This window comes from Oxyura jamaicensis, chromosome 8, assembly GCF_011077185.1.
Source record: "Oxyura jamaicensis isolate SHBP4307 breed ruddy duck chromosome 8, BPBGC_Ojam_1.0, whole genome shotgun sequence".
Taxonomy (NCBI): Eukaryota; Metazoa; Chordata; class Aves; order Anseriformes; family Anatidae; genus Oxyura; species Oxyura jamaicensis.
The window spans coordinates 6,217,297-6,235,273 of record NC_048900.1 but is presented as its reverse complement, the minus strand read 5'-3'; the positions used below and the strand labels follow the sequence as shown (position 1 = coordinate 6,235,273).

Here is a 17,977-nt window from a genome sequence, read left to right as displayed (position 1 = left end):
AAAAAAAAAAAGATGTTGACTGTCTTTTTTTTCTTTTAGAAAACTAGAAATTTTACAAGAATGTTGCACAAGAATCTTGTAAGAAATATCCAACAAAATGTCCACTATGCCGCACATGCTTCAGCGTAAGTTTCCAAAAATTGTTAAAAATAATTGTAGGGAAGTGAGTTATAGAACTTACTATATGAAGATTATTATGCATGAATTAATATATATGTAAATTATCACCAAGCTTAGTTGATTACTGCAATATCCATTCATCTGGTTTTGACAAATGCAATTTTGCTGGGATGATTTTATACTACATAGCACTGCAGAGATCATTTTCCTAGCCCATCACTTTGACTGTCAAATATAACACTCCTTTTCTATCTGATATAAGCAGCTTGTCTTCCCTTTCAAAGCCATTCATAGCTTCACCTCATCCTACCTATCATCTCTCATTCAGGATCAAGAAATCTCTTCTTTCACTGATTAGCCCATGATGCCAGCCTCCTCCATCTACTTCTTAGACTTTCAGTCACTCAGTTTCAAGCTTTATCCTATGCCATTCCTTACATTTGGAAAAAACTCCTTTAGACTTCTGCAAAGCTACCTCATTATCTTAATTCTAATCCCATCTGTGAAGTTTTCCTGCCATTATGCCTTCAAAAGAAGTTTCAGAGTTTGGACTGCATTTGTCTAGTTATAACGAGCAGCCCTCAAAAAAGATTTCTGGATCAAATTCAAATGGATCACTCCCAGAAATAAGAAGGTTAGTATCTCCTACTCAGATGCAGCACTGTTGGTTCTTTATGGTAACCAGTGCCTCATTTTCAAGGGATGTTGCTTTGCTGTTTTGGGGGGCCAAAATAGTTCTGCTTGAAAACAATGGAATTAATTTAAGGGTGATCTCTCTGTATTGTATGAGCAAATGTGATAGTCACTGACTTTCTGAAACAAGGGGTGGTCCAAGGGGTGACTTTAGCCTTTCCCTTCATATGGCAGGTGATCAAATGGAAAATATATGATTTGTATTCATGAAGTGAAATAGTGATCCTGTAGCTGGACACATACATTAGAAATTATCCCATACTTGTCAGAAAAGAGTGCCTGTGCATTTTCAGTTTTGTTGATCAGATTGGGGGGGATTTGGGGACAGGGTATTGTCTCTGGTTTGTTCAGATTTCTGTTGTGGAATAAATGAGTAGTCATGGGAACCATTGTATTGCACTGGGTCATCATCGTAGCTATGTTTTTCTTTGAAGCAATTAAATTTGTAGCCTGTAGCCTTGAACATGTTTGTGTGTTGTGTCATGTTTGTATTTTCATCCCTAATAGCAATGACTCAGGACTAAATCACCCTTTTGCAGGAATTACCTATAAAGGAAACTGGAAACTCCATGGAATCTCTGTCAGCTTTACCTGCAGATGGTGCCTCCAAATCTCTTCTGGAAGGGCTTGTGCAGAGCAGAGTTGTGTAAGTATTTCTTCTTGTCTTGCTGGAAGTGGCTCTAATTTTCATGAAGATTTATTTCATGATGCTGGAGGGAAAGGTGCCTGTCTCCTCCTCTCTGCCACAGTGATGTCCTGGTGCCCTGGTGTCCCCGGGGCCACCAGGGAACTGTCACGGGTGCTGAAAAGGCAGGAGGCCACGGTTTCCCCAAGCTCCTCACCTCTGCTTTTCTTGGGCCTCTTCTGTGTAGTCAACAGTGTCTTCATCCCTGAGTCCATCAGCATTTCTAACTGCAGAAGGGGCAAAATGCTGCTCAGTTAGTCTGCATGAGGATGTTAACAGCAACATCAGACTTCTTTGTTTACTGCAGAGCACTTTGTTGGTATCACATTGCTGCATGGCTGGCTAAAACCTGCAAATAAATCTTGGAATTTTCTAGTGATTAAAATGTCTTCTAGAGAATAAGTGACTAGATTCAATCTGGGAATCTTTAGTATAGGGAATAACCATTTAAGAACTCATTTTATGGAGTTTTTATTGCCCTTACATAATTTATCAGTAGATCTGTAATCTTAGAAAGCCAGGCTGAGATTTCTCCAAGGCACCAATAGGATGTAGATAGCAAGTAAAGGTCTCTTTTGAATTCAGTCTAAAAACAACCACAGATTTGTGTAAATTTCCCAAAATAAAAAGTAAAATCACTCCCATAGGAGTGAGACAAGCTATAGATCTCCCGTAGGCAAGCTATAAATCTCTGAAAATAAAAGTTTACGTGGAAAGGCTGATACAGCCTTAGTTATAGCACTGAAAATGGCTGTAGCACTCAACAGTGACTTGATGCTGAAGGCTATTAATCCCAAAGAAAACTTTCTTGGAAGAAGTTGAACTTTGGAGGTCAATGCGATCTCAGAGGAAGCTGGACTGAAAACTGAGAAAAGCTGCTTTTGTCCATGTAAATCAATTGTTATTGTTTTCCTGTCTGAGAAAATTTTAATGCAAAGACTAGGGATTTACAAACAGGAAAAGGGAGAACCTCAAAAGGTCTTGTAAGAAGTGGTGATTCATAACATCATTATTTTTTTAGATAGTGCTATTTTAAAATCTTGTTCTGAAGCCATGCTGATGGGTTAACTGAAGGAAAACTACACGATTCACTTGTGTGTCCTGGTTTTAAGCCTATGGTCAATTTCAGCTTGTGGAACAGTACGGTGGGACAGTAATTGCAAATACTATTTTGTAAGAACTGACCCTCACATTTCAGCAGAACTTATGATGATTAACAGAGATTAAGCAAGACATTTTAATAACACAGCCTAGATAATCTGAAGAAATATTTTGAAGGGTATTTTGAGACAAAAAATGTAAGGCAGATACAGCTTAAATGGGAGCAGTAAGAGCATTTGGCCTCAGAATGATGCTGCACTAGACAGAAGTACAATTCTACCTGTGCAGCACAAGGAGCCCCCTTAGTTTCTAACCAGGGATATCCAGGACCATAATGCTGTTAAGCCTCTGTGACTTTATTCCTTAGAAAGCCATCACACGAGGGGTTTGCAGATGGTCAGGACTCTGTCATACTGCCTGACATGCTTCCTGTCATTAGAACTGAAGAATGCTAGAAAACATAGCAATAAATACTCCCCTCTGCTGCAGCCAGTTAAATCAGATCAACTCTCAGCTGAGAAGAGCCTGAAAGCAAAATGTAGACAATAACGACTAACTATTCGGCGTATTGGCTACAGGTTTTGGTTAGGCTTCTGATCTCTTATCAGTCTAAGAACAGGACCCTACTTGTGTCCCTTCTTAGTTTAAAAAATAAAAGTTCTGGACGCAATCACAACCAATGACCTTATCTGTCAATTAAAATAATAATGATTAAGATATTTTGAAATTTTCCTGGTTTTATTGAATTCATGAAAGTAAATTATTCGCTAGTGGTTGAGACTGGGGGGGGGGGGGCTTATAATTACTAATTAATTACAACCAGCAATTAGTACAATTAGTATATGTTGTTTAGTGCATTTTCTTCATTTTGTATTCATTATGTATTGTTTTCCTGGTTATTCCATAAAGCCTGACAATTTCTTTAAAAATAGAAAAAGAAAAAAAAAAAAGTATCATACTTAAATGTAAGCATGAGTAAATGATAATTTATACAGGAATGCATATGAACACTTCCCAGCTAGCCTAGCAGGAGGTTCTGCGCAGCACTGCCAATGTCACAAGTTCACAAGCTTGCACTATGTGCAATGGTCAGTCATCAAAATCATCAGAACAGTGCAAACCTTCCACATGGGGGTAGAGTAGCTTTGGCGTTGCAAAGAGGTGCTTTACCTTGAACTACTCCAAGCTTCTGTGAATAAATCTTTCCATCAATAAAATGGAGAAAATAAGATAATGAGATCTACCTCTTTTAAAAGGGCTTATGTCATGGTGTCCTGTTGCTGCACACAGTAACTTAGGAAATATTGCATTACCCACGGAGCTGTATTGCTGATCACATACACTTATTTCCTTAGGTTTCTGAAAGCAGGAATCTTGATTAACCAGGCTGCAGTGATGTAGAGAACATAAGTCACACTGGTGACCACAAAATGTGCGTATTTATTTTTGATCTATGTTTGACACACAAGCTTGGAACTGTATTTTTTAATAAATTGCTTAAAAGGAAAAGGTAAGAAGGCAGAAAATCAGAATCACATGTAGTGAATTTAAATAACTGATGATGTGCATACAATTTAGAACCAAAATGTTCTTTTTTTTTTTTTTTTTTTTTTGCCATTCCTTTGTTTTTCAGTACATTAAATCACCACAGAGTGCGTATCATTCAGCCTTGTGACGGCAAGGCTCAGGCAACAGAGGGACAAACAGAACACAAAACCATGACGGACTTGCAAACAATGGGCTGAAGATGCCCAGAGATATATGTATCTAAGAGCCAAAGAGAGGAAAATGACATAAGCAAAGAAAAAAAAAAAAAAAAAAAAAAAAGTTTAAGCTGTTCCTCTTAAATTGTTTGACTTGTACTGAGTGACTTGATATGGAATTTTACAAAACATTCCTTAAAAAGAATATAAGAAAAATCATTGATGCTTAGTAAGGTCGTTCAAAATAGTCATGAGACTAAGACTGTATACAGAAGAAGCAGGAAGCACTTAACCCTGACGTATTACTTAACCAAATTCATATTCAAATATTTGTGTCATAAAGATCTTATGATTTCTGAGAGGCTAGATTTAATCTTTTACTCACCAGGAAAGTTTTTGGTCAGCTGATTTTGCTTTTATTTAAATAGGAGATAATTTCTGGAATGATTAAAAAAAAAAAAAATTAATACCTTTAACCCTGCTTTTTATTTACAGCACCAATTTAAGATATTGTCAGAAGCCTTCTCTAATAATAATGCCTAACACTGTTTTCCAATTATAATTTTTTTTAAAAAATGCATTTTTGGCATTTTCTGTTTGCATTCGAAGTCTCTATGGCTAGTGTTTATTGTGACCTTTGTGCTAGAGAAGAGATGCCAGAAATCATTAAAAACTGATATTGCAACATAAGAGAATACAACAGTTTAATATGAACCCATTTGAATATCTTTATTGTGATTTTTTCCCCTCAGAGTAAAGCAATAGCATAATACGCAGCTGCATGATAATATTGGCAAGCAAGGCCATGAATTTCAACTGCAAACCCTAAACACTGAATGTGCTGTGCTTTTTAAAGAAATCCCCTTTTGTACCAGATATGTAATACCCTTTTGTGCTAGAGTGGTTTGCATAATAATAGTTTTCTTTAGTTATTCGTTGTCATGTGGTGGAGCTGCAAAGTGAGCTAGGCAGTAACAGCATAAAAGACAATTTTCCATTTTTCTCTAATTTTTCAGAGATTTTCTTGTCTTTTAAAATGTAAATACTTTTAACTATCTTCAGAAAAGATATCCAGTTATTAACATTTCAGACCTAATTGTTACTTTTCTTAATACCCACCTTCCTATTTGAGCTTTTCCTTTACAGAAGAAGCAGCAACATTATTTTCTTTGCACTTATGAGGAACGTTGAGCATCTTAATTTAATTGGGCATAGGATCATCTGGTGTAAATTGATATAACTCAATTCAGAGACATTGATACCATGACCTTACAAGTAGACCTCAAGACTTTAACAGTAAAGCTACTTGAAATCCAAGCAAAAATCATATTATTAACCGTATAGCCTATATAGGAGTTGTATGTGTTACACGGCACCACTGAGGCGAAAGGTGTTAGCTGATTGAAGTCATCTTAAAAATTAGACATCTAGGATATAGCTAAGAACAAGCATAAAATAAAATTTTAAGAATTTTCTGATGAGCTTTCCTATGTATTTTTTTTAAGATTCCTCTTGGGCTTTTTGATGTGTTCTGGTCTGGGCAGTAAGGAAGGAATATTTCCCAAAGGAGGTGTAATTACATTGAAATGGAGCTCAGTCTTATTTGCAGCAAAAGCTACAGATGAAAACTAAAACCAGGGGAAGTTCCTCAGCTAATGTTCAATAAACTGGGCATTATTCTAACTGACACTATCAAAAGATTTTCCTTTGAAATCAGTGGAATTATGCCAAGTTACTCTAGCTGTGACTTTGGCCATAAATTACAAGTGGCTTTCAACCCCTGGCTTGAAACCACTGCAAGGGACCATTTCCAAGCAATCCCTGAAAAGTAACTAAGGAAAGTAAGACTATTTATTACCCATAAGCTTAAATTCAGAGTGCAGAGAGGATTCATAATTTCCTTGGAAAACATTTAGAGGCTTGCAAATCAAAAAAGGTCAAAACAACTGGGCTAGATTATTTCAGAAATGCTGACAAGGTGGATTAACATGCAACTACACATTATCAGATTTTAGCATTGCAAAGAATGCCCAGGCAGAAAAGAATGCTCCAGAGCCCAAGAGCCATGGTTTCCACAGCTCCGTGTGTCAGACACCGTTATATATAACCACCCTACAAAACGTAGATGAACAAATCCACATATCCCTTGCCAATACATCAAGTGTATATTACTGTTTACTAAAATATCTAAAATCTGTCTTTGCTAAATAGGGCAGCAAGAAATTTCACAGCGCCAAACAATGAACCTACTGTCAGGTAATACCAGGGAGAGAAATACTATCACTGAAACCATGAAGAAAATCCTGGAATCTAGGTAAGAGTGTATTACAATTATTATATGCTCTGTAAATCTTTTAATCTGGAATCTCACAACTGACCCACAGGGTTCTGTCATCTTAGAAATATGAGTTGCCTCCTATCAGTTGGATACCAGATACTATTAATGCACTGAAGGTTAAGCAACATGTTATGCTCAGTTAGTGGTAGTGAGACATATTAGCTTAGATCCTTCTCCTTGACTAGACAAGCTGAAAGAAAAGTCTTTCAGAAGGAAAATATTCAATGGAGTTTTCTGAAATTTTCTTACTAGGAGGGTATAGCCTGTGCTTCATTTACTGTCTCATTATAAAGTACTCTGAGCTTAATTGCAATAAGAGCTTGTGCCACACAGTCACACATGTACCTGTCCCTGGGATACAGCCCTTTCCTCCAGTTTTTCTGTTCCTCTCCCCAGGCTTCTAGGATTCTGTGCATTTTTTTTTCTGCTCCATAACAGATGTAGCAAGAATCTTATGTGCTCATCACTTTCTTTTATAATTTCTTAGAAGTGTTGAAGTTTTTGTTCACAGTAAACTGTGAATGAGAATTAAATGTTTCTGTTAAAAAAAAAAAAAAAATCTTTTCAAATATGTCATTTTTATGTGAATATTCCAAAGGGATGCAGATGGTCAGAAAATGAAGGAAGCAGTCATGGTTTGTTTGGTCATGGGTTTTGTTTGATTTTCTGAAGCAACTGTTGCTTAACTCACAAAGTAGTGAACTGTCTACCAAAGGCAATACACTCACCTTTTTATATTAATGAACATCCTTCAGGTGGCTTGGCAAATCCATCTGGGTATTACATGGTATATGCACTTTTGATGATACTAAATGAAAGGGTACAAATTTGACTGATGCAATTCTTTTTATTATTTGTAACTCAGTTTCATTATTAAATCACGGTATTGTACATTTACACTTGGTACAAACAGGCACCTTGGAAGAACCATATGAGTCTAACTGTAGGAGTGGCAGCTTAAGCTTGCATTTATTTCAGTTAAATTTAAGGTGCAGAAGCACCTTTCTATCCTGTGTCATCATTTGCAAGTGATGATACTAGTCTTTGTCTTGTCTCATGCAACATCCCAGCTTTGCCAGTTTGAAAGTCTTCAGAAAAAGGGCAGGGCTGCTTCTGTAACACAGTTATCTCCTAGAACAAGCCCAGCTGTAAGCACCATTGCAGTTCAGACATCTCAGTTACTTGTAATGACTGCGATGTATTGCATGCAAGTTCACTGTACAGTAAAGGAGCGATCCCCAAGCCCTTAATTACCTTACAAAGTTTGCCTAACTGTAAAGTGTAGAAAATGTTTGTGCATGAGTATGTCAGCTAGGAGATCTCTGTGCATGACTGCACCTTCCTTAGTGTTAAGAACACAAAGATTGCGCTGAAATGTGTATGCCAGTGCTCTCTGGGAAAATTTGTAAATGGATCCAAATACCGGTGCTTGTTTTTTAGCCCATGTCCTGATTACTGCCTGCCCGCTCTTTGAAATGTTTGTGGCTGATTGCACTGGGAGAGAGGATATCACTTTAGATGGGGTACTGAGCTGTTCTTACATGGTAATTCCTATGACACTTCCACTTTAACAGCTGTCATGTGAATTTCATGTTCACATGTCATAAAACATTTTAATACTTCTTAGGTGAAAAAATACTCATTAGTTTGGCAGATAACCACAGATGCATTAGCCATTACATTCTGTATAAGTTTGTAAGAGGTCAGTAAGCAGCACTTCAGGAAACTTGTGAAGGTTCCCTGCACCCCTGGAGTGAGCCCAAGACAGCAAAAAGAAGCTCAGGGTGTAGATGGAAAAACTACTCTTCCCTGATTGTAGCTACAGTGGATAGGGTTGCATGGAAAGGACAGGCCAGGACAATTTATTTCTATTCTCTGTGACAACTTAATGAGTATAGAACCCGGTTTCAAGTAAACTGAGCTTTTTTCTTGCTCTGTGGCCTCAATACATGAAAACAGAGAATTCACCCCAGTCTTCTGCTGATCCAGTCACAGAGAAAGCTTTCCAAACAGCCAAGGCCTGAGTCTTAATGAATTTTTAAAAGCTTATAAAATGTTCTTTAGTTATATACGCTTTAAACAAAAGGTTTATTCTTACATGTTGGCATGTCTTTATTGGCACCATTTATTTACTTTTTATAGGAGTGAGAGCATGACTACTTCTATGCCAGCATATTTGATTGTGTATGGCTTGCTTTACATTTACAGGGATCTATTGTTGCTTATGAGGAAAAATAAAATTTCTGTAGAGTGTTTAGTTAACTCCCTGTTGAAGTTAAGCAAGACATATCTTTGGAAAACTCTTAAGGGATTATTTCTAATAGTGCCAACGGGACCCTTGCTTTGCTTATAAAAATATAAGTGAATTTATAATGGACAAAGATACAATTATCCCAGAATAGCCTCAGGAAAACTCATCAGATTTCTTTCAGATGAGGTGCACAGATATGGATTGCAACATACGTTACTGTTCTCTGGGCAGAGCAGATTATGGCCTGGCTTTTATTTTCAGTGTGAGACATGTTCTGTTACCATTTTCAATGGTCAGAAATCATTCCCTTTAAATCAAGCTACTACATTTCCTAAGTAGAATTAGTCCTTATTTATATAAGTACAAGACAAAGAATAATCTTATGTGGGGATTTTAATATTGCTAGTGATGAAAAACTGAATGCTCAAAGTCTCTCAGTACGCTCAGATCTTTGGAGTCTCTCAAAGTCTGTCTTGGTTTAATCCAAGAAATTGCTAACAGTCTCAGTGTAACAAAAGAAGCTATATCCATCAGCCTTTTTCTCTTTTCTAGATCAGTTCTTTCCTCTGCATTTCCACAAAAGTTTTTATGAAAAGCCATTACAGAGCTGAAGAAACCTTGTTAAAACTTAATTACAAACCCATGTTGTATTAAAAAAGAGCATCTGGAAAGGGCATTTCTCACAGGCTTGTGTTTAATTATTAACAGTTATTTCTGTTGACTCCTCCACTAACTTAGTAAATACATTTTCTTCCTCACGAAGAGGGACTCTCAGATATGCAGAACTGATGATTTTTAAAAGATTCTCAGTTCCCCCAGCATCAGAGCATATTTAAACCTGCAGGCCTGGTTGTCCTTCTGGTTGTCCACCTGGTCTCAAGCATGAATTACTGTAACAACATCTTCTCTGACAGTGAAGTGCTTCTTCAATAGACGTGAGCTTATTGTCTAGGGACTGCTGCTAGGAAAACAGCTGATTAGAGGGCTGGTGTAGCAGCCAGTTGATGTAATACACGCTTGATAAAACTCTTATCAGAACTTTGCACACTTTCAAGAATGCTCACGAGTAGGCTGGATTTATCAATATAAAAAGAGACCCATTCTTCCTTCATTTCACTTACCTGTTGGAGGCAGCCTGTCTAGAGCTAAGCTTTAAAGCTTGAAAGCCATACTCTGTCCCCTCCTGCTATTCATGCCAGTCACACACCGACACACAGATGCAGCAAAGGAAACACCAGGTCGTAGAGAGGTTTTTTTCCCTCTGTGTCTGTTCTGGTGATGTGAGCAAGAAAGAGGGCTTTGAGCTGCTTTGTTTTGCATGCACAGACGTGCACTCTTTGGAAGACCTTTCAGGTGTTATCTTCAATAAACCACGTTATCTAGATTCTGAGGATGAGAACACAGGAAAATAGGCCAGATCAGAAGTGAAGTGGGGATAAGTCTTGTGCATAATGTTCAGCTGCAATTGTCTCTTCCCAAATGGTATAACTGATCCAAGGTTTCAGCAGGGGCTCATACACAAGGCATATTTATTCCTATTATTATTATTCATAAGCCATCAGACAGTTTGGCTTAATGCTATTTAAGGAGGTGAAATCAAAAACAATCTTTTACTTTTGATTAAAAAAACCTCCTGTATTAATTCTTATTATGTAAATCTTATGTAGTTTGCTTAAAGCAAACAACTCCCATCAGTCAAAAGGGAGTATTTCTGTAACTCGTGCAAAATGACATTCTTTCTTCTGTACTGCCAACAAAGATGGCCAAAAAAACCCACCCTTAATCTTGGATAAAATCTAAGAAAAGTATGTGCCAGATACACTAATGGCTTGTTGATCTGTGATTTAGCCTCACTGGTCCTTTTTTGCAGCTGCTTTGTAGAATGCAGATGAGCTCTCAGATACGTCCTAAAAGGCAGTTGATGGATGACATTAGATTGCTAAAGCAGCCCCTGCCCCCTCAGATTGAATGGTTACTGAAGCAAAGCGTTGGCAGTCCCCTTAGCCAAGAATTATATACCTTGGCAATTTTTGACCTTTGAAATGGTTGCTTGAGACCTTGATCACCTGGGTGCAATTCAGAACACCCCAATATGTACACCCACCTGAAGAGGAGGGGTCTTTGGGGATGTATAAAAAATGGAGGGGATATAAAAAAATTATGAATTAGAGTTTCACAGAAAAGTAGCACTACAACTCAACTATATCAGGGACTGTTTTGTAAATTTGAAGGCTCCTTTGGGACCTTAACATATAGAGTATAGTAGGAGGCAGAGCAAAGGAAATCAAACCAGATAGTGTAAGTACATACAGTACAGGTGGGGAGGACAGGAGCAGAAGGAAATATTGTATACTACTGATTTGCAAAGAAACCAGTTTGCAAATGAGTTCAAATACAAGTTAGACTTCTACCACAGGACATATACTTCTTGCAAATTGACTCTGTCCTTTCTTTTTGTTTATAGCCCTTGAGCATTGAGGTGCTGCGGTTTAATTGTGTGAAACTGAGTTTCAAGATTCAAGATACTGCTCAGATTGTTCTGCAATAAATTCTTCAGATTCAGCAACTTCAGCACAAGGGAGCCCATGGACGTTGAAGTAACCAGATCTCTGCAGCTATCACATGAAAAAGAGTTTCCTTTTTCTGGTTCCTCAGGCTTTTCCCAGCTCTGTTTACAGGTGATTTTGGGATGCATGCCTGTTCTCTGTACATGCCTCTGTACATTGCTTCCCCCTTTATACTTCTTTTCTTGCTGACTTCTTCATGGCTTGCAGAAGGTGTTAGTTTTACATGTGTCTTCTCTGCCCTTGCACTCCTCACTCACAAAAGTGCCTCACCACAGTATGCCCTTTTATGCCTTAGTCATTCTTGCTTAGTGCTATACAAAAGGCATAGCCAACCCTGGAAAATCTCTTTCTGTGGCATGCTGATGTATTGTGATTAATGCATTATCAACAATGGCAAAACTGCCTTGGGAAACTCCAGCAACCAGCAACCCATAGTCTTTTTTTTTTTTTTTAAAAAAAAAAAAAAAAAAAAAAGAAACAGCTCTTTAAAAACAAGTGCATATCCCATGCAGATGAACTTCTTTTCTTTGATTCCTGAAGGTAGAATCATCATGTTGATGTTGCACATAAAGATAAGCCAACAAAAGACCTTGCTCAGATGAAACAAACCTGAAAGCAGTTGTAACAGTGATATTATTTGTATTGTCTTTTCATATAACATTGCAGAGAACTCAATAACAATGTACTACTTAGCAGAAAGCATGTTCAATATTATCCTAGCACTGAAGGGGAAAGCCTACCCTCCTTCCAAGCAAGAGGACTGTGCTGTAAGTCTCCACTACCACTGCATTTGCATGAGAAAGCAAGAAAGCTGATGTCTTGTTGTAAGGCTGTGGACTTCTGTTCTTGCTAATTAATTTGGGGAAGTAGGAGGAAATATTTCAAAGAAACATTGCATTTCTTAGAGAACAAGGCATCTTGCAGTTAAGTTCTGTTCTAGGGGTGCAAAACATCTCCAGTCTGGGAGACGGAACTGCTGTTCCCAGCAGATTTTTGAATTATTTTTCTTTATTTTAAAATGAGTCCAGAGTGAGTGTTTTTGTGGACAAACTACTGGCAATTCTGTAACTTCTGACATTAGGTCAGCTAGCACAAATCCCATACATATTTTTCTAAATTATAATTCAAAATGACCATATCCCATAACTGATAGTTTAAAGAGTGACTCAGGATTCAAAATAAACCTATCTTTCAGATAATCTCACTTAATTTAGGAGTTTGTAACGAAAAGGAATTTGCAATCAGTTTGAAATCTCCTTTCAAACTGCGCTCTAGTTACAACCTAACCTTCTGACTAGCTGTCTCTAGTTATAGTGCCAACAGATAGAAATTCAAGTGCACAGTGCTCTTCTGTCCTCACAATAAACCTGAAATTTCTCGGCTTTGGACCTCAGCCTGAAACGTTCTGCATGCTTTCTCTACTCCTGACCTCAGCTGTCACAGTGGCACCCTGCACTGTGCAGGAAAGTGTTTTGTTTTCCATTGGCCTGCATTTTAGTGTTTCAGGAAGATGAAAAATACAATTTTAAAACTTATGTATTGTGGCATGTGTTCTCTCTGTACTTCTGATATGCCATGTGTGCATATCACCATCCAGGAAGTGGGTACGAACACTGGAGCTAAGGGAAAGAGGAGATGAACGAATCACATCTTTTTCAAAAAAGAGGCTGTACAGAATGCTGTTCAAATTACTCATAGGGCAAGGTGCATTTTCTGAGAGATTTACATAGCCCAGCTATGTTTTATATGGCAGAAACCTCCTTCCCACACTTCGAACAAATCATATGGCTAGAAAATTATACAGTAAAAATAAATCTGCAGGGACCATTTCATCCACTTAATATTCTGTACTTATGTCTGACATTTTTTCACCTGCGACCAGAATGAAGGGAGGCAAACTAACACATTGAAGTGGGGAGAGGGAGCTATGTTTGATAGGACAGGAAAGAACTTCTATATGCCAACATTCATGTATTTTCTCTTTACTTGGATTTATGTTGTTTTGTTTGTTTCTTTCTTTTCTGAGCTCAGAAGTCAGTACGAACAGTAACAGGCATTCACAAATGTGCTTTAGAGGAACCTTTGGGGAAGGTGTCTCAGAGTGCTTTGTCATTTGCTGACAAACTGGTGCCAGGACCAGAACTTAATGAAGTCTTCAGAGAAAATTTTGTGGCAGATCAGAGAATCTCAAAGGTATGGACCTGCAGTAAAACTGCTGTAACAGATGATTTATTTACCTTTATTCATCTCTTGAAAGGCTGAAGTTCAGCTTTGTGGCAAGCTTTATTATCACCTTCTTAGTTGCAGCCACGTTATTATTTTTCAGGTTTTCTGGCATTCCAGATAAATAGGCCAGGGCAAGAGCTTAGAGTTATTTGCAGTTTATCTCCCAGTGATATCTTTAGTCTTTAAATCCTATTGAGCACCTCTGCCATGCTGCCAATGCAAATTACCTTGGACCATCAGGCAGGAGAGGGCCGAGTTGGTGTGCCGCTGATTCTCTGTTGCCTTTCACACTCTGGGGCTGAATTCATGTCAGCTAGTAGGTGCCATTCTTTTTCCAGGAGGGCAGTAACAAAATTTGCTCCCTTACGTATGAAAGAATCCCAGGAGACACCGTGTTTTCCTGAAGGAGATTGTTTCAGTGCTGAGCTGATGTTTCTGTTACCACAGAGGACTTCCAATTCTTAGGTAGGACCCTTTATGGGACAGGCTTGTTTACACAAAACTGTTTTGCTTCCCTCTTTGAGATGTAGGAAAAATAGCAGAATGGACAAAACCTTACTGTGTTATTGAATATCAGGACAATAGTAGTAGAGACACATCGGTATAAATAAGTGGCTTTTCTGAGCACCAGCAGTTTGGGGGGGAGGGGGAATGTAAACTGTGCCTTGATTCTAGAAAAAATAACAAACTTGCAAAATTTGGCATTTGTTTTTCCACTGAAAAGATGTGGTTAGTAAGGTTTTTCTCAGTTCTACAAACCAGGTTTTTCTGCCCACCTCTCAAAAACGCTCTTAGACCCCCATGGCCCATCTCAGCCTCCAGGCCAAGAACCGAACGCTCATGTAGGGTCAAATACTTTTTCCCTGCTTTAGCAATGTACGTTAGGATACAGAGCATGATAACGTGATGTAGCATTGATGAAGCCAGCTGCTGAGGCACAAGTTCAAAGCAAAGCCAAAGCAGAATTTGGCTGGGAGCAGAACAATTCCAATGCACCTCCATGACTTCAAAAAGCAGAGCTCATGCCACGGCGGTGCCGCACCGGTGGCTGTTGCTGAGCCGGCAGCTGGAGAGCCCCAGAAATCAGGCTGGCTGGCTGCAGGTCAGACCTCAGCCACTCAGTGTCAGCGGGAGGATGTCAAGGGACTCTGGTCCTGCCTGTAGTGTGGGCTCGGTCATATAAATACAGGCTCTCATCTCTGGGAGTTGTTGCTCTGAACTGCATCGCTTTTACCAGCCCTAGGAGGCAATGCAGCTAGTCCTGGACCCCAGTCGTACACATAAACGTCACTCCGGTACTGAAAAACTGTTATTTGGTCAGCTGTGGAGGGAGGAGGGCTTAAATTCCCTCTTCTCTCTCTTGTTTAAACTAACTTACATGTCTGCTCAGTGGGCGTTTGGAAATTACCTTTACTGTATGTATTTTCTGTTTCAAAATTTCACGTTGCAATGAGCAGTCCAGAAATCCAGATGTGCTCTGTTACAGTGAGAACATTTTGAAGTGGCAGGCATTACAGTACACTCTCAGACCAGTACATCTTTGTACCTTTTGTATTGCTTCATTGTCTAATGCCAAAGGAATTTGATTTTCTCAGGAACATTTGTTAAGTTTTATGAAACGGGTATTCGGATACAAATAGCTAGAAATACCCAGCATCAATTCCTTTCTTCTGATTCCTGTTCTGTTTTCATACATTGAGCTCATGCAATTTGATTTTTACATTAAACAGATTCCTGATCTGAAAGCTTACTTAGCTTTCAAATTTAGATTAAAAAAAAAAATAAAAAAATGTTTCTTTTGGATCGTACACTGGGAAGAAAAGGAAATCCCTTGCTGTGGGATATTGCAGTCATGGGTCATGAACGTTTAAGCAGGAGTTACTGCCATCCAGAGGAGAGAAGCCATAAACTGTCATATTTCATTATTGTTTTAAGCACAGAAAGGTAAAACGAAATGGTTGATTCAGGTTATTTCATATTAAGGAATCCAAGAGTAGAGAAATAATATAAATGCACCCAGGGGTTTCTGCATGTGCTGTTTGTTTGTTGTTTGTTTTTATGTAGGTATTTATGAAACAAAGTTCAGAGAAGCACTGGAGATGACGCAATACGAAACACCAGGAAGCAGAGGAAGCACCAGGTAATAAACCAAATTTACTTTCCTCTCTACAGGTGTAGATATTGCAGGGAGAGGTTTTAGAAATACCTGTGCTAGTTTCCAAGATTTGGGCATCACCCAGAAAGCAGAAGGAGCTGGATAATGTGTGCCCCTCGTAGCCTGTGCGCCTGGGGAGCTGCTTACGCTTTCTGCCCAGCGCAGCCCTGAGGTTGAGCAAGAGAAAAGTTCTCAGCTGAGGGGGGAAAAAATGAGAGGAAAGGCACAAAAAGATTTAAACTGCTGAAATGCAAAGCCTTTCTTTGGACAGTCTTTTTAGACAGACCATCTTCAGCCACAGATGTGTAAAAAATGCAAGAACGGCGATTCGTTCGGCTAACATAAATGAAGAGACGGGTGCCGGGCGCGGCGGCAGGCGCGGTGTTGCAGCGCTCTCTGCTGGGCTCGGGGCGGGCTGAACGAGCCCGCTCCTGCCGCGGGGGTCTCCGCACCGCCGCCGGGTTCCGCAGCCCGCCCCGGCCTCGGGTTCATCTCCTGGGGCAGCAGAGGCTCAAGGCAGCCAGCCTGCCGCTGCCCTGAGCTGTGCCTCGGAGGGCTGACCCGCTGCGGGAACAGGTGGGCACTGCTGACACCGCCCGGCAGGAGCCCCGCACCTACCAACGGGCCGGGAAGCCCGCGTTGAAGTATCAGGAGTGCCAAAAAGAACCAAGCAAACGTCCTAGCCTGCTGTCTGCAGTCTTTCCTTCCAGACAACTATTTATGTTGCGATTGTTTCCAAAAACACTGAAAAAAAAAAAGAAAAAAAGAAGAAAAAAAGTACTTGTTTATAACTATGCACAATAAGGTAATATTTGAAACGTATATTTTAATTGTTGGGAAAAAGTTATTTTCCCTTCTCCTCCTGTATCACTCCGAGACTTAAGGGGAAACATGAATTTCTCCGTTACTGTATAGCTCTTGAAAATAACACACATCACAATGCACCACAAAGTCCAGCAGTGGTTTCAGTTGGGTACTCGGCACACAGAAATTCAGCGAAGTTGGTAGTTAGACAGGATGAGCCCCACGTTTTTTTGCCACTACCAGATGCCGTGAGTATAACATTGCATCACCTCCACCTCCATCACAGGATGATCTATTTCAATAGCATGTGAGGAACAACTGCTCCTACAGGTAATGGATAACCCTAAAACAGCATCATCCAAGAAAAGCAGAGCAGAAATCACTGGCTACTGTTTCCAATTAGGAAAAAAAAAAAAAAGTCAGGAAGAGCTGCATTTTACAGAGCCAAAATGACATCCTATTTCATATAGCCTAATTTTTAAATATTGTAATTCAAACAAAAACAAACTTCAGTCAGAAATCTGCATTAAAGTTTGGAAGAGGCACTACTGAGATATAAGGAGGTGAATGGGCCAGGACTCAAAACATTGGATATAGTTTTCCACCACATTTGTCCAACCAAATCCATGTAAACTTTGAGCAAGTTTGGCAAGAGCCACGGTGGTTTTGTTTTTACAGCCATACGAAGGGAAAAAATCCCTTGTGTATTGGGTATCCCTTGAAACGGGTAAAATCATTGTGGTAAAATGTGTTTATGTATTCTAAGACAATCATAAATCAAGACAAGTCTTTGAAGACAATTTGAGGTAATAATTTCATGCCTGTTTCTTAAGTTCCCTAGTCTACATAGCTGCCTAAATGGGTAAGTGCCAGTGTAAACAGTCAGTACTAGGTGCTGCCAAATGAAATCATCACCCTTTTTAGTGCCCCTTACCAAAGCATGCTCCTCACTGGCAGCCTTCAGTACGTATGCAAACCGATGAATCATCTTGCTAGCTCAGAGGATGACAGTGAAATTAAATTCCTTCTCTTCTAAATGCAACAGTTGAGTCATTTGAGACAGGAAATCGCTTTCTGTTGGGAAGCAGTATTGGGTGAATCTCAACCAGTTTCCAGAACTGAGAAGGGCTCAGGTTGCAGGAGAAACAATGTGATTATGATGGGCAGGAAGCAGAACAGGACAAGTTCGAGCAAAGACTCTGCAGAATGCAATAGCGAATATTACTCTTGATGTAGATCTTAAGTAGCTAGATCAAAAAATCTATATATATATACCAAGATTAATTCCTAAATACATTAGCTCCTAGAGAGGTATTTAGAGAATCCTATTCAAA

At 39.1% G+C, this 17,977-nt stretch overlaps 1 long non-coding RNA gene across 1 annotated transcript; it reads left to right on the top strand.

The window, feature by feature from the left end:
- Nucleotides 1–467: 467 nt before the first annotated feature.
- LOC118170406 lies at nt 468–14,017 on the top strand. The gene is made up of 6 exons (XR_004752702.1): nt 468–754; nt 1,353–1,459; nt 6,514–6,616; nt 11,356–11,569; nt 13,490–13,651; nt 13,785–14,017. It is a non-coding gene; the product is annotated as an uncharacterized LOC118170406 (long non-coding RNA).
- The last annotated feature ends 3,960 nt before the right edge of the window (nt 14,018–17,977 follow it).